This window comes from Pogona vitticeps, chromosome 6, assembly GCF_051106095.1.
Source record: "Pogona vitticeps strain Pit_001003342236 chromosome 6, PviZW2.1, whole genome shotgun sequence".
NCBI lineage: Eukaryota > Metazoa > Chordata > Lepidosauria > Squamata > Agamidae > Pogona > Pogona vitticeps.
In genome coordinates, this window is record NC_135788.1 from 10584430 (window position 1) to 10597983 (window position 13554).

The window sequence follows — 13554 nt, forward strand, 5'->3', positions numbered from 1 at the left end:
CGGTTGCCAAGAATTTGGAGACACAAATTGTAGCATTTTGTTATAATTGCTCACACTGTCTGTTATATAACTGTGAATCAGAAGAGACTCATTTTGTGAAATTGTGTCTGGAAGGTTCATTGATAGATATTTTAGCAAACAAACAGCCCCATGGAACTTTAAAATATTACACTAGGCACTCTAATGACTGTGATAGATGGGAGATGGTCACATTGCTAGTCTAGAAAATTACTTTCTAGGAGTAAACTTTTTCAAAGCTCTGGAATGAATAAAGAGAAGGGTGGCCACGTGCAAATATTGATCAGCAATGTACCTGGAAGAGAAATGGTTACAGTGAGAGAGGCAGAGCATGCTCACCAGATAAAAATCCCGAAAGGCCTTCAGTCTGGCTATGGCTGACCGCATCATATGTTCTAACAAGCTTAGGACAGGAGTCAATCCGCAATCAATAACTTTTTTCAAATGTGTGATTTCCAGATACCTTTTCCTATTAAGCCACTGACATGCTCTATGCTGAGCATGGGAAAGTTTCTCTTCCCCTATATCTCCCATAATGCCTGAGCCATCCAATAGGGACTTAAATATGATCTCTTTTATTTAGAAAAATTAGGCAGCTGGGATAGTATGACAGAATAATAGTTATGACCTGGGTTCAAACTCAACTTCACTGTGGACACATATGGCAAACTGTCCCTTGACTGTCTCATATATCTTGAGAATCCTATTTGGAAGTTCTCAAGTTACTTCAGGTTGGAAGTGACCTAATGACGCATAATGAAACCATTGGTCAATAAATCTATATAATGCAATTCATAAAGAAACAGATTCTGACTTTAATCTATGATGGGGTTATTAATTCATGCTGCTTTATATCACTGATCACCAGTGCTGTTTCTTCAACATGCATCTGAAATAATGTTGTACCGTAAGGTAGATGCTATTAAAAACATATTGTGCTAATCACGTTCAGTAATTTGACTACATGCAATCTTGTTCCTCCAAAGAGGCGTACGGTAAATATGATTTTGCAGAAGCAAAGAAGACATTATTAACGGATATGACATAAGAATTCACAGACATAACAAAGCATGTAGCGTTATATGTGTCCCAATTTCTAAAATACATAAAAATGCAATTTGAGACTTAAGTGTACTTGTTGAATAAAAGTATAAGATATAAGGCAAAGCAATTTAGCAAATAAATAATTCAGACTGAGGAGATAAAAATAAATATACAGGTTGAAGCAAAAGGCTTATTCTGTTATAATGAATACAATAAAAGATTTAGGCCATTGTTTGGGTGCCAAATAATGTAATTAAATTTAGTAGATACATTATGAACTTCCCTCTTCCTCTTTTTATCCCTTTCCTTCTCAATGATGTTGCACATTGCAGTCCATTTACTTTGTCTTATACACATGAGGAGACCTGCTCAAAGCCAAATTGGTTACTCCTTCCGTACTTTTGCCCTGTGCCCTTAATGGGAATTGTAGTCTATGATGAAATGTTGGGAGAATGATATTACATTATGAAACTGAGATGGAGGGGACAGTTGTAAAGGAAAGCAATTAATGAATTATCTAGTAACAACGGTACTGAGTGATATTACATTAAAACAAATTAAAATTTGAGCTTGGTAATCATAAAGTAATGATGTTGTAATGTGCCCCTTTGGAATGAATGCTAATGTAAGGAAGTTGCTTTTTAATGACATTTGTAAGCTATGTTACCATTTTAGTGTAATGAGTAATGTTTATTTGCTACATCTGTATGTGTGTGAAATCATTTGAGCTGGGAGTTGGCCATCTTTGGCTATCTTCATATTTTTAAAATGCCTTGGGACTATTAAAAACACATGTAACAATTCTCCCTTAAGTAGTAACACACTACTACCGGTAGAGAGAAATGTAGCAAACTACTTGAAATAAGGGGGACGTGGTGGCGCTGTGAGTTAAACCACAGAAGCCTCTGTGCTGCAAGGTCAGAAGACCAGAAGTCGTAAGATCGAATCCACGCGACGAAGTGAGCTCCCATTGCTTGTCCCAGTTCCTGCCAACCTAGCAGTTCGAAAGTATGTAAAAATGTGAGTAGATAAATAGGCACCACCTCGGTGGGAAGGTGACAGTGTTCTGTGTCTAGTCATGTGATCACGTGCTGGTCATGTGACCATGGAAACTGTCTTCGGACAAACACTGGCTATACAGCTTGGAGATGGGGATCAGCACTGCGCCCTAGAGTCAGACAAGACTTGACTAAATGTCAAGAGGAATCTTTACCTACTTGAAATAAAGAACAAAACAACAACAAGGAATTAGTCTTTTCATACATGAAGGGAACAAATTACGGTACTTTTCAAAGGTAACATCCTAAGGTCTGATTCTATTATTCTGTTATTCCCCAATGCAGGCACAGCAAATACAGCCATTTTGAAAGCTTTTGAATGTGTTCTACAGCTGAGTTGACCATCTGTGACCATGGCCAAAATCCTGTTCCTTAGCACAGTTAATAGCACTAAATAGGTTCCATTGAATTAATGGGAGTTTGACGAGTTGTTTCCTCTGTAACAGGCCAATTCTAACTGTGATTTACTATCCTAAAGTAGTTAGAATAGGCCCATTTGAACCAATGGAATTTATGGAGGAGGTGACTCACTAAATCCCCATTGATTCAAGGGACTACTCTAGTTGCAATTTACTATGCTAAGCAAAAGGATTTTGTTCCATGTGTCATAGATATATCACTGCCTAACATTTCTTATTCCTACCCAGTTCTTTAGGGTTCTTGTCATTGCTTTCCTATCCAGGCACACAACCTTTTTGCTTCCAGTAGAATAATCAACTGTGTTGTCCCCTTAAAGCAACTGTATTGTCCCCATAATGCAAATGCATGCCCAGTTCCTACAGTAGGAATAAGGTTGGTTTATAGCGCAGGATAGTGCAGTCTCCTCTTAAAAATACAAACTCATTGTACGGTATATGAACTCTTCAATTTGATGAATATCTAAACTGTTTTTTTTTTAAGGGGCAAAATGCTATAAATAAGAACCTAATCTAAATCATTCTGTTTAGAAAATTTGCCTGTTGTTTACCCGCTTTGTCCTAGCACAACCTGCTGAACTTATTCAGAAATTGCATGCCTTTAATAACTGCCTGTCAGAGAAACGGATGGCAGATGGCCCATGTTATGCATTGCACCGTGGGAAATACAATCTCTGTGGAACTTCTGCCTGCCTTAAGAGTTCCAAAAGCAATAGGAACCCAACTCAGCTGAAATTTAGAATTTTGAACTAGATACATACCAAACAGTAGCAGGACACCTTATCCTGCTCAGGGCTGGAATCATTGAAGAAAGGGGGTATTAACTGAGTCCACTTTCTCCCCAGAAAAGTTCTCTGTCCTTTAGTGCATTTAAAAATATTAAATTTTACCCCATTGTAATGATTTGGCAACCCTAACCATGAGCCTGCAGACCAAATACTGTTTTAGGAGATGGGAAAGAATCGTCATTTAGCATAGGAACAAACAATGAGCATCCTCCACAGATTTTGGACTATGACTTCTATAGTAACTTAACTTTGACTTTGCTGAGGAGTGTCTATGGGCAATGCACTCGAAAACATCCTGGATTCCCCTATGTTCTGAGAGTTTTAATCTAAACAATTCATTTTTTCCAAGCGATGAAATGTGATGGATTCAATACAGAGCGACAGCAAGGGTAATGTATTTATCAGTCATGATTGCAACACACATTGACTTTTCCTAAACATCAGTTTTCTAAAAAGTATTGTCTGTGAACACACAGGCTAGATCCGAGGTGCAAATTCTAATATGTGTGAGTGTGTGTGTAATGGTGCACAGCAGCAGCAACAAAATTATTTAAACCTATTTATTTTATTTTAAATCATTTTACCCTGCCTTTTTCCCTAAAAAGACCCGCACCCAAACATTTTATCTAGGAGAAGATAAGTGTATCTCTGAAGTCCACTTCCAAAATGCATTAATAAAATATGGAAACAGTAGAGATTGGGTTCTTTACAGATTTAGTAACTATTGCACCAGCACTGAACAGCTAGAGATTCATTGTTCTTTGTTGCAGATGGCCTGGTTCCTCTCCCTCTTTCTGGAAATGCTCTAGGTCAAGATCTAGAACAATGTAGTGTTTGCTTCCTGTTCATAGCATCAGTTCCATTGATTCATCGGCTCTACTTCAGCTGTGACTCAGAACTGGATTTGGGCCAAACCAAAAAAACAACAACTCCCCAACCAAAAAATAAAACATAAAATCAGAATTAATAACAGATCATTAAAGAGAAACAACAGCTCTCTTCAGCTGAAACCCAGCTAGATGCCAACAACCTGTTTGAATAAGATTTCTGCTTGAAGCTGGAAGGAACAGTTATCAGCGTGTGACTACCAAAGCAGCTGAGAGGGGTGCTTTTCTCAATGCCAGCAATAAAACACTGGCCACAAGAGAAGATCTATAAAAGGTGCTACAGCAAAATAAAGATGGGATTGGTTAATGGATCTGTAAAGTTGGGGTGCCTGGTTACATCTTTGGCTGCAAATTATATATAGTTTATTATATATGGTTTATATATATAAGGATGTAACCAGATGTAATCACTAAAGAGAAATTATATATAGTTATATATATACTGTATGTAAATTAATATTTTTAAATGCACTAAAGGACAGAGAACTTTTCTGGGGAGAAAGTGGACTCAGTTAATACCACCTTTCTTTAATGATTCCAGCCCTGACTATATATAATTTCTCTTTAGTGATCTGTTATTAATTCTGATTTTATGTTTTATTTTTTGGCTGGGGAGTTGTTTTTTGGTTTGGCTCAAATCCAGTTCTGAGTCATGATGTTTAAATGAAGCTTCCAATTACATCAATAGCTAAGTGTATTATTATAATATGAATATCAGATTGACCTGGCTCACTTGTTTCATATATATATATATATAATAGTTATATAATATATAACTATATAATATATTTAATATATAAAACAAGTGAGCCAGGTCAATCTGATATTCATATTATAATAATACACTTAGCTACTGATGTAATTGGAAGCTTCACTTAAACATCGTGATTTATTATCCCTTTAGAGAGGATGGAAAAGAAGTCAAACTTTTTCATTTGGGAGGCTAGGAATACACATACGCACAGTAAGGTGGGGACTGTCATTTCTTGGCTACTTATCTTGATGTGTTGCTCTCTCCTCCAAAGCCAGGGCAGCTTGATGCCATCATGCCCTCTCAGTTTAAACAGCTTCATTTTGAGTGATTTCACGTTGTACTTTGAATTAAGCAGTCAAAACAAGTTAAATTTAGTGTCTTTTAAACTTTGAGACATCCTTGAAGGCAGGGGGCTGCCAACTTCTGGGTTGTGTGTTATAGGAGTGGGGAAGATGTTGGGATGTGACATTTTTCTGACAGGTTTGAGGGCTGCATATTTTGTCACATATGTTGATCTTCTCACAGAAGTTCTGTAATAGCTTGTGAGGATCTCCTGTGTCCCTTCAGACTGTCTTGAGCTCCCCATCCCCCATCAGCCCTGACCACCAGGGCCCAGCAGGGAAACATGTTCAGACAAACATCTGTGAAGTTGGTTTCCCGTATCTCTACTCTGAAACAAAGCTGACGAGCGCCACATCTAGCATCAAGACCTTCACAATGATAAAGATCAGCTTCTTACAACATTGAGTCCTCTAGATGTCTTGAACTGCCTCACACTGATGATAGAGGCAATGCTTATGTTAGTTAAGGATGATTAGAACCATACATCTATACATCTGGAAGGTCCCAGATTTCAGAAAGCTAATGTGGATAATGCACACATACCAAGGAGAGGTATTTTCAAAATTGCTTTTTTTAAACTTAGGACTGAAATTGTTCACGCCTTTCATTGCATCTTGATCAAAACTTGTTAAGGCTGTTAGAGGCAGAAAAAAGGGCTGAATTTAGCTTATGTTCCACAAACTGGCCATTTCTCCTGTAAGGCCCATTCCTTCTATAAATACATTGTATAATACATTTTCTTTATATGGCGTGAATAAGATGATGCGTGTGTGTGTGTTTAGTCGTTTAGTCGTGTCCGACTCTTCGTGACCCCATGGACCAGAGCACGCCAGGCCCTTCTGTCTTCTACTGCCTCCCGGAGTTGTGTCAGGTTCATGTTGGTTGCTTCGCAGACACTGTCCAGCCATCTCATCCTCGGTCGTCCCCTTCTCCTCTTGCCATCACACCTTCCTAACATCAAGGTTTTTTCCAAGGACTCTTTTCTTCTCATGAGATGGCCAAAGTACTGGAGCCTCAGCTTCAGGATCTGTCCTTCCAGTGAGCACTCAGGGTTGATTTCCTTTAGTATTGATAGGTTTGTTCTCCTTGCAGTCCAGGGGATTCTCAAGAGCCTCCTCCAGCACCACAATTCAAAGGCATCAATTCTTCGGCGGTCTGCTTTCTTTATGGTCCAGCTCTCACTTCCATACATCACGACAGGAAAAACCATAGCTTTGACTATTCGGACTTTTGTCGGCAAGGTGATGTCTCTGCTTTTCAAGATGCTGTCAAGATTTGTCATCGCTTTCCTCCCAAGAAGAAGGCGTCTTTTAATTTCAGTAAATTAAATTCAATAAGATGATGCAGTGACACCAATATCTGGAAAAACTGAGCTGATTCCAAATGTATCCTTCTGCAAATAGAATACTGTATTTTTCCATGTATAAGATGCTACTTTTTCCTAAAATCATATCACTAAAAATTGAGGGGCGTCTTATACACGGACACTGAGAATACGGAGAAAAAAATGGCCTGTACCTTCCCTCTGTAAACAGGCTTCCTTAAATCATGAGGTTTTGCTTCCTACAGTCAGGAGACTTAGTTTCCTTCAATCACGAGCCTTATGGAACTGACGTCAGCTGATGCTGAACAAACCAATTGGAACACACCTTGTTGGAGGGAGATAATATACAGCCTTGTCGTACTCCTTTCCCAATTTTGAACCAATCAGTTGTTCCATATCCAGTTCTAACTGTTGTTTCCTGTCCCACATATAGATTTCTCAGGAGAGAGATAAGGTGGTCAGGCACTCCAGTTTCTTTAAGGACTTGCCATAGTTTGCTGTGGTCCACACAGTCAAAGGCTTTTGTGTAGTCAATGAAGCAGAAGTAGATGTTTTTCAGGAACTCTCTGGCTTTCTCCATAATCCAGTGCATGTTAGCAATTTGGTCTCTAAGCAATTTGGTCTTTAAGACTGGTTGTCTTAGAAATCCTATTCATCTAATGACCGACATTTCAGTCCTAAGCCCTCAATGACTTATATGCAAAGCTTACAAAATTCAAATGTCAAATAAAGGTCAATAGGTGGTCACACACATTGTGTATCCCTTATTGTAGCTACGAAAGCTTTTTAGGATCTTCTTTATTTACTGTCATTTGCAATTTTACTCTTCATCTAATTAATGAATATTCAGATCTTTATGTGTGGATTTTCACTGAAGTGAAAGGAAAAGTTACCATGAGTAAGGGAAATCTGTCTGCCTTAAGTGTCTTTGTGCCCAAAAGAGTTTGTTGTATTGGGCCAATAGTTTGGAAATACTCATTGTATTCTACAGCAGTGGTCCCCAACCTTGGGCCTCCAGATGTTCTTGGACTACAACTCCCAGAAGCCTTCACCACCACCTCTGCTGGCCAGGGTTTCTGGGAGTTGAAGTCCAAGAACATCTGGAGGCCCAAGGTTGGGGACCACTGTTCTACAGAATTGTGCCTGCAAACACAGTTCTTTCACTCCCTGCTGGATGGCAACTGGAAGAGTTTAATGTTATAGGTTTTGATCAGCTTTTCAAAGAAAACTGGGGAAACAATATAAATTAAAAGTGAGTTTAGCCGTAACTAATTCCTCTGGGTTCAATATATAGTTCAATACATTGTGGGGAGTGTAACAAGTGTTTTACAGTGTAAAATGTCTTATTTTTGGAAATCAGTTCAGCATATAGAGCGTGATCTACAAGGAGAATTTGTTCTTGAATGGAGCCAGTGTTCCTAAAAACCGTGTTTACAGTTTCCATGCAACATATTTCCATAATAATTGCTGAAAGACAAATCCAGTTTCAGACCTTTCATCTTCACTCTAAACAATCCAGACAAACAACCATAAACTATGGAGGAGGTGCACAGAGGTTAATGAAAAATATTATATACTAAATTGTAAGACTTATATGCTAAATATTATATACTAAATTGCAAGACTTATATACTAAATTGCAAAAAGTATAGTTGGGTAGCTCAATGAAAAGTGTAATATGAATGGGAAATACTTTCTGTATTCCAATGTGAAGTTGTTGTTGCTGTTTTCATTTTCATTCAAGACAAATATAGATAATTTGTCATGTTTCTTACGAGATCTGGTTGCACCTCTACTTGTTTCAACAGACAAATTGTAGTTTGTGTCCCAAATACGTCGTCCTAGGCTGTTTATTTTAAATCATTGCCTTGGTGTCTTCACTACGTACCTCCTTGGATCTGTGTGGAATGTTGTTCAATACAGTGGATGCTACTATGAAAATAGAGTGATAATAATAGCTCACAAATATTATTTCTTGGGCATTTGTGGAATTTGTCCCATACTGTGAAGAAGGGCTGACCGGATATTACTCTTTCTCTAACCAATGTGTTTTGTATAGCAATTGTATCATATTCTTAACAGGCATGAAAATTTCAGCTGCTACTTTAAATGCACACATTCTCTTTCTGCCATGCTTTAAAATTGTAATTTTGAAATAACACAGTTACACTGGTGTGGTAATTGCAGCCTCTTTGTTCCAAAACACCAGTGACAAAATGCTAATTTTTCAACAGATTTACACTTTCCCCCTCTTCCCTCATAGATTCTGGTTTGATGTATTAATTTGACTGCAGAGATCACAATATGATTCCATAAACTATGGCATATTCCATCTTACAGAATTATAGAACTGTATAGCAGGGAGACCCAACATCACCATTTAGTCCAGTGGTTCCCAATTGACATGAGCATAAAGCACTTCATTGTGCTTTGGCCCAATTTGTATGCATGGTCCCACAGGTGCCGTGTGTCTCCCCCCCCCCCCAGCTGCCTTCCCCACTCACAAGCTTCTACACACTGACTGGGTCGTTTCCCTGAGTCGTCTGTCCAGTCTGGGCAGAAGCCTGGGTTTCCATGCCTCACCTTCTCTGGCAGCTGTCTACTCAACAGCTGCACAGGGAGAATCACTGTCCCGTCTCCTTGTCTGAAAGGTTGGCTGCCAGAGGAGGCAGGACAGGGAAGCCCGGGATCCTGCCCAGACTGGACAGCCGACTAAGATGACAACCCAGCCAACAGACAGAGCCTTGTGAGTGAGCCAGCAGGCTGAGGGGTGGGGAAGGAACGGACCTGTGGTGCCACACATACAAACTGAGCTGAAGCGCAATGAAGCTCTTCGTGACTGTGTCTAGTTCCCAACCTTGGGTAAGCTAGTTGTTTTTGGATTGCAACTCCAAGAAACCATGGCCAGCACAGATGGCAGTGAAGGCTTCTGGGAATTGTAGTCCAACAACACTGCTTACCCAAAGTTAGGAAACACTGATCTAATCCAATCCTCTGTCAATTCAGACATCTACTATTCCTCACGGGGCTTGGTTTCCAAACAATATTGGTGGTCTCCTGTGGAAACTCTCTAGCTTGTGAAGTAGACAAAGACTGCCCAGAACCAACGGATTCCAGGTGAGATACAAAAATATGGAATAGCATAGGATTATTACTTCCCTGATCTGGACACTGTTCTTCTGTTGGTGTATCCCCTTTCCCTTTGCTGCATCACACCGTTACCTTGTTTAATTTGTGATCGACTAAGATATTTAGATTATTTTCTTTTAAGGTCATCTTTCAGAGCATTAGTTACCCTTCCCACTTTGTTGCCATCTGCAGATTGCACAAGCGCCTTGCTACTACTTCATCCATGTCATTTATTTTAATTGTATTTTAATCGTTTTATCTTTTATTGTATTTTAATTGTTGTAAGCCACCCAGAGACCTTTGGGTAGAGTGGGTGGCATATAAGTTAAATAAATAAATAAATTTATAATGGGGAGCAACACTGGGCCCAGGACAGAACTATGTGACACTTCACTTACTATTTCTTTCAAGGTTAAGGTTATCCTTGATGAGTACCTGATTCCTTTAGTCAGCTATAAACCCACCGAAATAAAGTATTTCACCAACTTGTCCAAAAAAAAAATAAATAGCGGAGTTTGTGGAAAGTCTTGCTGAAATCTATAGCTTTCCCTTTATCTACCAAGCTTGTAATTCTATCAAAGAGAGAGAAACAGGGATGAAAGGATTATTCTGATATTATTTGTTTTTGAGATACCCATGCTAGCTCTTTGTTATAATTGCTTTCTTATCATTGGTGGCACTCAGTCTTTGGAACACTTTTCTCTTCATCTAATTCAAAATTTAGAAACTGTATTGAGTTTTAAACACCCCCAAAATGCTTATTTATGCAAACTTGATAGTAATTCTTTTGGTATGTAGTACCAAATGTATGTACTTGCATGTAGCTGGTAGCATTTGTGTGTTACATTTAAATTGTTTTTATATTGTTTTACATATACTGTTTTATAACGTACATTTAATTACATATGTATAATTAAATATGCATTATAGATATCCTTATTACTCTCTTTCTATGTGATAGAAGCAAATTAATTCTTTAAAAACACAATCTGTTGCTTTCATTAATACCTTGCCCTTCTAAAGTAACCATTCGGGTATCTTAGCCATGTAAACTAAACCTGAATAATGAAATCCTAGTCATTGGCTCCAGAGTGAAAAATCACTAGTGGTGCAGAAACCACAGATTGCCTGTTGAACCTGTTTACACAAGAGGTGATCTCTCATGAATAGCACTTCAGTGTGCTCATGGTGACAATGTAAAACCCTTGTGCTACACTCTTCTGTAAAAGCAGTTTAACACCTTAGAATCCTGGCCAGGTTCTTTTCACTCAAGCCTCTCTTACATTACGAACACATATAAATAGATTGTACTGTATTAACACAGAATGAATGTTGGCCTTCTCCTTTCATAGAAATGTCAAGATATTCAGAACACATTGATTTCTGAAATTCTAAAGCCCAAACATGTAGCCAATTGTTGATCATGTGGTTCCTTTCTTCTTTCTGCGATGTGTTAGTCCAAAAAGGAGAGTTTTGGAGTGAGGAATCGGACAAAGGTCAGCTGACATGATTCTTTGTTTGCTGGGTTGTGTTTGAAGAACAAAAGGTTTCCATACAAAAAAAGAAACATAAACATTGAGTTGTTTCTATGAGTCTTCTTGATTGCTTTGCCCAGTTTGTTCTTTGACGAGCCTTTAAATGCAATGGAATTCTTAGGAAGATGACCTGTTTCACTTCTATATATCCTGTTCTACTCTGTAAGAAACTAGAAAAGAATAGATGACAGGCATACTACAAATATCTCCCATACCAGCAACTTATATAGGGCCAGGATGTGTAGCTTCACCTGCAGTACTTCCAATGTACTAAGTTGAGTTACAGAAGCATGAAAAACCAACCAGCTCATTAGTGACAGAATACAGACAGGAAATCAGCTTACAAGACTCATTTTAGGAAGATCACAACCAGTTCAACAAACACAAATATACATACGCAAATATTTTTATCTTGTATGCTGAGTAAATGTCATTTCTGTATCATGATAAACAATATGCTTGCTCCTAGGAAACCAAGGCCTTTTCTGCTCTTATTTTTACCTTTACTCCTTACAAATCAAGGGCCCTATATTAAATAATGTTGATAGTGGTTGTCAGTTACAAACATCTCTCTCACGCTTCTTTCTTGATTAGTTTCAAATATATTTTATTTATGCTGGCTCAGTAGGGGCTGAAAAAACAGCCTGAAAAACTATCAATACTCAGTGCTCACCGAGAGCTGGGTCCATAATCTCAAAACCAGAGTCAACATACAATCAATTCTTAATAGCTAAGAAACCCACTTTCTAGAGGGAGGAAAGGGGCATATTTCTAACAGATGTGGACTGTCTCCTTAGCTGTTTTTCTGCTGAATAGTGTCATGGTTAATTGGAATATAGGGTACATTTATTTATTTTTCCACACTTATAGTACTAAATAAATAAACAAACAAAGTGAATGTCTAGTTTATTGATTAATTTGTTTTTTTATTCCTCTCCTTTCAGAACCAGTGTATCTTGTCTCTGAGATCTAGGTTCACCAGATGGACCCTTCTGCTGACCTCGGGTCTTGAAACAATTAGCAAAAGTATAGGTTTTTAAAAGTCGGGTTCACTTTCATGTGTTTGCATTGGCTGGATCCTTTATGAACAACAAAGAGAGAAACCTGTATATGAGAGAGAGAAAAATGTTTTTGTGTTACAGACTGTCCAGGAGCAGAAATTATTCAAGTGCCTGCAAAAAAAACAGTTCTGAAATGATTTTCTCTGTTACAAACCAGACTGGTTGAATATTGGCATGTAGGAGGTTTCCAAACATTTTGCAGTGGTGTGTTCTCTATTGTCCCATTGATTGTTCTTGGTGACCATGTCAGAAATAGGATTACAAGACACTTCATTTGCTGGTTAATTACTCTATAATGCTCTGCTATCCTGATCAATGTTCAGTACTGTGCTGAATGCTGTACACACTTCTGCTATTGGTAGAGTTTTACTGTACAAGACAAGGGAAAGGTAAAGGTTCCCCCTGACATTTAGTCCAGTCATGTCCGACACTAGCGCGCGGTGCTCATCCCCATTTCCAAGCCGTAGAGCCAGCATTTGGCTGAAGACAATCTTCTGTGGTCATGTGGCCAGCGTGACTATACACAGAACACCATTACCTTCCCACCGAGGTGGTACCTATTTATCTACTTGCATTTGTATGCTTTCGAACTTCTAGATTGGCAGGAGCTGGGACAAGCGACGGGAGCTCACTCCGTTGTGTGGATTCGATCTTACGATGGCTGGTCTTCTGACCTTCCAGCACAGAGGCTTCTGCGGTTTAAACCGCAGCACCACCACGTCCCACATACAAGACAAGACTGGGGAGTAAAACTGGATAGGATCGCAATCTGCATTGAGGAAATCTATGCCATGTTAACTAGCTTTGGGAAACCAAGCATAGCTAGGTTATTAATCAAACTCTGCTTACCATCTGTACAAATCATTACTGGAATTAATGAGCTGTTATTAAAGGCTTAATTTTGCTAGACTATATTGGTGCCAGTTGTAACTGAGTTTACAAGTGAATAGTGCTGTGCTATTTTTGATTTTTTTAAATTAATGAGAGTCTGACATTTTCTATGGTTGAATGTAATCAATAGTAATAGAGACAGTGTAAAGAAACCAAGCAAGGAAATAAGTTTTACTCTATGTATGCCAAATCATTTACTATATTAAGTACCGTATATATTTTCTGGGTCATAGAAAGACAGCAAAAGTGTTGCATACAATCCTGCATGTGAATAAATCAGATTGACTAGATGTCAGAGAGGATTACA